The sequence below is a fragment of the Tupaia chinensis genome, unplaced genomic scaffold, assembly GCF_000334495.1.
Source record: "Tupaia chinensis unplaced genomic scaffold, TupChi_1.0 Scaffold000511_1, whole genome shotgun sequence".
NCBI lineage: Eukaryota > Metazoa > Chordata > Mammalia > Scandentia > Tupaiidae > Tupaia > Tupaia belangeri.
This window is the reverse complement of record NW_006160024.1, coordinates 2,441,115-2,449,105: the sequence shown is the minus strand read 5'-3', so window position 1 is coordinate 2,449,105 and position 7,991 is coordinate 2,441,115. Positions and strand designations below refer to the sequence as shown.

Sequence of the window (7,991 nt, the reverse complement as noted above, 5' to 3'; positions counted from 1 at the left end):
TAGTACCTGGCCAGAATGTTCTCATCTCATGGATCCCCTTCTCAGGGGCCCGGCCCTCCCAGAATGGAGCTCACAGTGTTTGCAGTTGTCTCGTCTTTATGAAAGATGTGTGGTTACCACCATCAGAGGACAAACAGAACCACGGCTTATGGTTCCCAGTGTAATGACATGATTTATGTACTATTGACGTTTCATAGTCTGAGTTTTTATTGCTGACAGTGACAAAAAACATTTGTGCCTGAAATATTGCTATGTTGGGATGGGACACATGGGCAGCCTTTTCTACCTTCCCCCACCCTGTATTCCACTCTCCACTGGCTCAGGGTGAGGCACAGGCAGAGAGCACGGGGAGCTGTGAAGACAGGAATGAGGATGGATGAACTGGCAGGGGAGCACATGGTTTGCTTGTTGTCATTTCCCTCTGAATGGGTATTTCATTCTCCAGCAACACCAGTTGTAAGAGCTTGCTTGTGTCAGAGGTCACCTGTGAAGCCCAGGTTTATTTTCTTAATTTCTTCAATTGTGAGGGTTTTCTACACAGGGAAGAAATAACTGAGTCTTGTAAATTCCCTGTGGAATTCCAGTCATTGCCTCCTGGTTCTAGAGGCAGGACCTGCCCTCCTGCTACAAAGTGACAAGTCCTGGCCTGCCTTCCCCTGCTGCAGCTCTTGTACCATGGTGACACTGCTCAGGCAACAATAAGGAAGACATGGGCACTGGTGGGCCCAAGAAGATGGCAAACCATCTCTTCTCACTCACACACAGTCTGGAGGCCAGGTTTCCCAGGTCATGCTACTTCCAAGAGCTCCGCTGAGTAGCCAGGCACCTGAAGAATTGCATTGCAGTAGAGTGGGAGAAGCGCTATCCTAGAAGAATGCATAGATAGGAGGAATCTTCACAACATTCATGAAAAAACTATGCTTGGGTTTCCATTCTTTCCCATCAAAGTAAACTCACACTTAATTCCATTTTTCTTTTTTTTTAGAGAGATTTTTGCTATAGGGCACTCTCTCGCTGGAGAGACAGAGACAGAAAGTGAGACATTACCCCCAAGATGGTTGGCCACACCACAATCCCTTCTCCTCCATTCTCCTCTTGGGATTTGGGGCACACACACATATGCACCTGGCATGGAGTTGAAGCCACCGGGTCCAGGACTTGAACCACAGTCAACTACATGGGAGTCTGACAACATAACCATCATGCCATCTGCTGTTCTCTTGATTCCATTTTTGTATGAAACTTTTTAAAGTCCTCTCATACAGGTGTGGTAGCAGCCAGAGTGCAGGGAATTGTTTGTGGGGTAGGGATGGGTGGGTTAAAGGAACCAAGGCAAAAGAGAAGGCATTGAACAGGAAAGCTGCAAAGTGCAGATTCAGGGCCCAGTTCCAGCCTGGAGGACCAAGTCCATCACCACCGTCTGTAAACCCCTGCCTGGGCCTATACCTAACAAAGCCAGACTCTCCTGGTCTACAAATCAGAGCTGCCAGGAGCCCTCATTTGTTTACAGTTAATCCTAATCCGATCCTGGCCTGGAAACAAAGCTCTTCTCACTTTAGCAATGACAGTTTCTCCCTATACTTTAGGACTACAGCTTCGCATCTACAAGAATTGACAAGCACTTTAGGAAAAAAACCAATGAAATAAAAAAGGAAATATCAGAGTGCATCCAAGATAGTAAGTATTATTTCATGCAACTTTTGTTTCTGTTACATGTGTATGAGTCTATAAACTGGGTGGTAATGTAAAATGTTTTTCTTATTGTGGGCTGAGGTTTTAAAAGTTTAAGAAACATTGCTTTCAGGGAAAACATCCATAAAATACTAAAGAAGTACTTTAAGAAGTGTGACCAGAAGCTGTGTTCTGTTCTAGAGTAAACAAAAGAACAGGTTGGCTCCCGCACTGAGGAAACTCTGAATCTGGGGGCGAAAAGACAAACCTACCATAGGGACAGGATGTGAACACCACACTGACAGGAGTGTCAAAGTGCCTGGAGCTGGGAGGAGAAGCCACCACCTTTGTGGGGTCCCAGTGCTCCCTGAGGAGGTAGTGTGTGGGTAGTGGGTAAACTCTGTCCCTGGTTGGCAGATGCAGACCTGCAGTGTCCTGGGGTGGCTGCTGGGGAAGGACACGGGGCCATGGTGACAGGCAGGGGTGGAGAGATCAGAAAGGGCCTGATACTGACTTTCTCCTGAGGGAGACATGGGACTACTTTTGTTGCTATTTCAAAAAGGGATAACAAGGGATAGCAACTTAAGACCAGATGTTGTATTTGTCCTCATTTCAAGGATTTTTCAGGTTTATCTGAACACTGATCCTGATTAAAACTTAGGATACAGTAAACCAAGGGTCTAGTAGCCATTATCCATGTTTTATTTATTTATTTATTTATTATTTATTTATTTATTTATTTATTTTGAGATGTTTTTGCTATAAGGCACATGTGCTTGCCAGAAAGAGAGAGACAGAAAGCAAGAAATCACCCCCAGGGGGGATGGCCATGCTGCAATCCCTTCTCCTCCATTCTCCTCTCAGGATCTTGGGCACGGACGCACATACGCCCGGCGTGAGTTTAAGCCACCGGGTCTGGGACTCGAACCACGATCGACTACATGGGAGTCCAGCAACATAGTCATTACGCTAACTGCTGGTCCCCCATTATCCATGTTTTGATTTTCTACAAGTTTCTGCCTTGCTGTCCACCTAGACCCAGCGTCCCACTGGACTTAGCCTGCTTTCTTTCCCACAACGCCATCTTGCTTTCTCTTCTCATTTCCTCTCATTATCCCTGCTGAGCAACAACCCTCCAGCTGGGGGTGGACCTGAAGAGAGAGAAATGTTTTCCTTTGACACCTCTCCTTACACCCTGATGGGACGCTGCAGGCAAGCTGGCTCTAGCATGACCAAGCTTGATTTTCAGCTCAGCAAACAGGGAGCGGCATCTCTTCCTGCTTGAGGTCTCAGCTTCCAATGCGGGTATGAAAGAGAAAAGCAGGTTGGCCTCCTGGTACAGTGGTGAAGGGAGCCAGATCTCACATGGCTGACCAGGCACAAATGTGGGCATGTGTGCCCCAAATCTCGAGGGGATGAAAAAATGGAGAAGGGATTGCAGCATGACCACGCCCCGCTGGGAGGTGATTTTCTCTGTCTCTGTGCGTCTCTCTGGCTAGCACGCTTGCCCTCTGGCAATAAAAAGGGAGAGAGAAATAAAGCAAAAATAAGGGACCAGCAGTTAGCGTAATGGCTATTTCGCTAGACTCCCATGTAGTCCACTGCGGTTTGAGTCCCAGACCCAGTGGCTTAAACTCACGCTGGGCACGTGTGCGTGTATGCCCAAGATCCCAAGAGGAGAATGCAGGAGAAGGGATTGCAGCGTGGTCATCCGGACTGGGGTGGTTGGGTGGTGGTGGTGGTGGTGGTGGTGTGTGTGTGATTTCTCGCTTTCTGTCTCTCTGTCTCTGTCTGTCTTTCTGGCAAGTGCGTGTACCATATAGCAAAAACCTCTCAAAGAAAAAAAAATTCAGAGGTAAGCCTTATTTAAAAATACTTGATAAATACAAAAATTTATCAAATGAATGTGTTATTTAAAAAAGCAAAAACCATCAAGAGAGCTAGTTTTATTCCCCCTTTGTGCAAACACATTTTTTAGCTGTAGAGCCATAATGTCGAGTCTGCTTTTTCCTAGTAATTTCTTTGATCCCAGTAATCAGAAAGGGATTAGACATTTATTAAATAACAATAGGCAACTATTGAAAGGCTACAGTTTCAGGACTGAGATTTGCCAAGCTCTGCCAGCCTCATTGGTGACATCTTCCTCACCAACACAAAGGCCGGTCTCTCACGTCCAGGGCACACCAGGCCCTTCCCTCCTCCTTTGCTCCCAGTGGCTCAGCTTCCTGAAATCCCCTCATCCCTTCCCACACCTACCTGAATTCTACCTACAAGGTTTAGCTCAAATCCCATAACGGGAAGCCAACTCACACAAGTGCTCATGTGACTAAAATCTTTACAGCCTTTAAATCCGCCCACTCTTTATTCACAATAGAGCACGTGTGTGTGTGCACATGAAGGTGAGAGATGGGCACGGGTGGGAAGTGAGCACCTTCTGCAGAGCTGGTCACACCACAGTCTCCTCCCTCCAGTCCTCGTGCCCATCAGCTCCTGGGCACCCATGCAGGTGCCTAGCATGTTCTCAGGTCAACCAGGCCTAAGATTTGCATCACGATCACTATGTGGGATCTGGCTTCTCTTGAATAGCCTATTACGGCTGTGCCATGGATCTGGTCTCCCTTAAAGCTTTACGAAGGATAAAGCGATCATTCATTTCCTTGCATATAACTTTGTGACGTGCCACGTTCATCACTGAGATTGTACCTTCCTGGATTGCTGGGACACCGAATCCTCCTTCTGTGCCTGGTCCAGAACTGAGAATACGATTTCAGAACTGAAATCTAGTACCTATCTGATGTAAAACCTGAGTTCAAGTCCTGGGAGCCTCACTAGGGGATAACTTTCCCTCTCGTAAAGGACAGTCGTAGTACCTACCATTGGGGATGCCGCAAAGGGTGTAGGGAGCTGCAGGAAAATGGTTAACACATTGTAAAGCACCATTATTTTTACTATAAATCCTAAGCTAGAAGTCAAAGGGTATTTACTTATTTAAATTTGCCAGAGAGTGTGTATGCATTGGGGAGCGGCAGAGAAAGAGGGAAAGCACTAAAGTACTCCCCATGGGAAATGGTCACACCCCAATCCCTTCTCCATATCGCTCTCCTCTTGGGATTTTGGGCACACACACACATATGCACTCAGTGTCTGAGTCTGAGATTCTAACCAGCAGTCAGCCACGTGGGATCCAGCTCACGAAACCACCAGACCATGAGTTGGCCAACAGGCATTTATTTTTATTTATTTATTTCTGTTCTATTCAATTTTAGGGCTCTTCTTTGTGAGTTTTATTTGTATTTATTTTTAAGATGTGAAACCTTAAAACAGTTCCAAAAACCAGGCCAGAACAAAAAGATAGATTAGAGAAGTCTCCTTCCCCTCTCCCTTCTCTTTATTCTTTCCATCCTGTTCCTACCCTCCTCCTACCCTGCTCCTACCCTGTTCCTACCCTGTCCTATAAGTAACTCATCTACCTAGTCTCTCTTTTTTCCCCTCTGTTTCTTTTTCCTTGAGCAAGTAGGTGAATGTTCTTCATTCTTCCTTTCCAAAATATTTTTGAAGCAATGTCCTTTTGAGACCCGTTTTTCAGGACCCCTGGTCACTGTTTTCACATGCAGGTTTGGAGTGCCGGGAGAGCAGCAGCTCTGAGACAATGGGGTCAGTCATGTGCTGATCCTCACATGGGACAGTCATGGTAAGAATGAGCCGATGTTCTCCCGGTGTCTAGCCCTGTCATAAATATATGTCCCAAGTCCTTGTGACCAGGGCCACAACCCAGTTCTTGCCACCAAGGTCATCGAAGCCTACTGCCTCTCCTGGAGATGGAGACAATGCCAGTATAAGACTGGATTTCTGGGGCCAAACAGTGGTGCAACAGTACTATAATCGGATCCACATATGAAGGTTCTGGGTTTGTGTCCTGGGGCCTCCCCCTACATGCTGGACACAGGCCTGTGATATAGGCTGGCTAACAGTGGGGGTGGGTCATTCTGTGAATACCCAGTTGGGTTTACCCCCACCCCCATGACGTCAATAATAAGCTTAAAAATAAAAGATTGAATTTTTAAAATTTTTTACTTGTGTTACCGGGTATGTGTGCTCACCAGAGACAGAGAATGAGGGAAAGTGAGACAGTGTCCCACAGGGAGAATGGCTATGCTGCAATCCTCTTTCTCTATTCTTCTCGAGATTTTGGGCACACATGTCCAAACAGCGCAGTTGACCATGTGGGATCCAGTGCCTTAACCTCCATGCCATCTGCTGGCCCAAGATTGAGTTTCCGAAAAAACACCATGTGTACTTGCAGAGCAACTATAAGCACATACAACACCCCTGCGACCTCCACACGCTTCATGCTTATGGTCTGTGTCTCTTTATGAGATCTGTGAAATCAAGGTTGAAAGGTCCTTGGGTACTTCTGTGAAGGACCTCGTCTTAAGGAGGGAAAAACCTGAGTAAATACAAGTTTCCAGCCTTAGGGAGGTGGCCAGAGGAAGTGGAGCCCCACCAATGGCGGTATTCATTGGAAAAAGCAGTAGGTGGAGAGGATTCTGTCTTGGAGTCAGGCTGTCCACAAGTCTGCTCCGAGGCTATGAGTCATTCTGAGGAAAAGGAGTGCCCTGTCTTCTGGGGGAGGCTGCTTTCTCCAAACAGGAGATTTGCGGCCAAGGAAGGAAATGAAGCAATCCAGGGCTAAGCAGCAGCCACAGGGCATGCATATCTCGAAGTCCAAGCCCTCCCCAGCTATTGCTGCTAAACATTTGCTCTGTGCCCCCAGGTACAAACAACACTAAATCAAAAACCGGATTCTGCAGAGAAAGCAATTGGACCCTGTCTCAGACAAGTGGCTTCTCCTCTCTGGGGCTGTCTTCTCAACCTGTAAAACACAGGAGTAGCCTGGACACGGAGGAGGCTGGCAGCCAGCGTCTAGCCCATGACCGAGTTTTATGTTACTCACAGGAGAACCACTGACTGTAGTGGATGCTTTTGCACAAGGCTCCTTCAGTTCGGCATAGCCATGACCGTTTTCTACCATCTTTGCCTTAGCCAGATGTACAGATTTACGCTTACTGCCTGCCCTTCAACGTCATTTGAAACGGCAACTCCTAGACTAGTGGGAATCAAGTCCCTTCCAGCTCTGGGGCTCTGGGATTTGATGTCTCAGAAAAGCACATTCTGAATAGTGAGTAGAAACAGGGCAGGCACAGGAAAGAATTGGTCTTTCCGCAAAGGACGCTAGAGAGGACGAGTACAGCAGGGTGCCAGGGCGAGCATCTGCCAGGCAGAACTGACACAGCTCAGGAGAACTCAAACGGCCCCGTTTCCTCGGCGCATCCCGTTTCACTGGTACTGCTGCCGCCAGCAAGTGGGCAACAGGCCCAGCATTTAGTGGGCAGTGAGGGGGCTAGGTACCCGTCTGTCCTGTTCCCTGAGCAGGCAGCAACAAAGCTGGTGTCCGGGCTCAGGCTGCCCCCTGCTGGGCAAGCGTAGACGCTGCTGGGGGTTAGAGACTACAGAAAAATCTAGAGGGAAGTAGATGACCCTCCTGACTCACCCGTGAGGTGGCAGCAGCACACAGGGGTGGGTTTCACTTTGGGGTCACCTTCTGAGGAGGGCTTGGGTGTTCCTTTGTGATGTCAGTGCCTTCTAGAAGGTTTCTGAGGCCACTTAGATCTCTTGCATTTAATAAAATTTTTTTTCTGGGGACCAGCAGTTGGCGTAATGGCTATGCTATGTCGCTGGACTCCCATGTAATCTACCACTGTTCAAGTCCTGGACAAAGTGGCCTAAACTCACACTGGGCACGTGTGCGTGCGTGCCCAAGATCCCGAGAGGAGAATGGAGGAGAAGGGATTGCGGCATGGCCATCCCCCCCGCCGGGGAGGGGGGGTGATTTCTCGCTTTCTGTCTCTCTGCCTCTCTCTGTCTTTCTGGTGAGTGCACACACCCTATAGCAAAAAAACCTCTCCAAATAAAATTTATTTTTTCTGACGTGAGGCCTTACCCAATGCCATGTCCAATACTATTGGATAATACCTAGCTCAGCAGTTACCTGTGATAGAAACCATGCCTGCCTTTGTTCAGGAGAGTAACTCATAGTTTACTCTTCCTCTGTCTCAAATCCCCCTCCTTTTTTTTAAAGTTCATTTATTATTTTTTTCTATGAAAGTCAGAGAGCCAGTACTCCCATCAGGGTCTCTCCCCATGATCTTCACCCTTCTCTGCCAGCCCTGGATCATGCTCAGGTTGGTCTCTGGACATGTACCTGGAACCCTCCCAGGTGGTCCGCCTCACAGAGCACCATGCACCACAACCAGCCCCTC

At 47.8% G+C, this 7,991-nt stretch overlaps 1 long non-coding RNA gene across 1 annotated transcript; it reads right to left on the bottom strand.

Annotated features, from left to right (window-relative positions):
* Window positions 1-204: 204 nt before the first annotated feature.
* LOC102473317 (uncharacterized) lies at window positions 205-7,265 on the bottom strand. The gene is made up of 3 exons (XR_335714.1): window positions 7,223-7,265; window positions 760-866; window positions 205-533 (listed from the first exon to the last, which is right to left on the bottom strand). It is a non-coding gene; the product is annotated as an uncharacterized LOC102473317 (long non-coding RNA).
* Window positions 7,266-7,991: the final 726 nt, after the last annotated feature.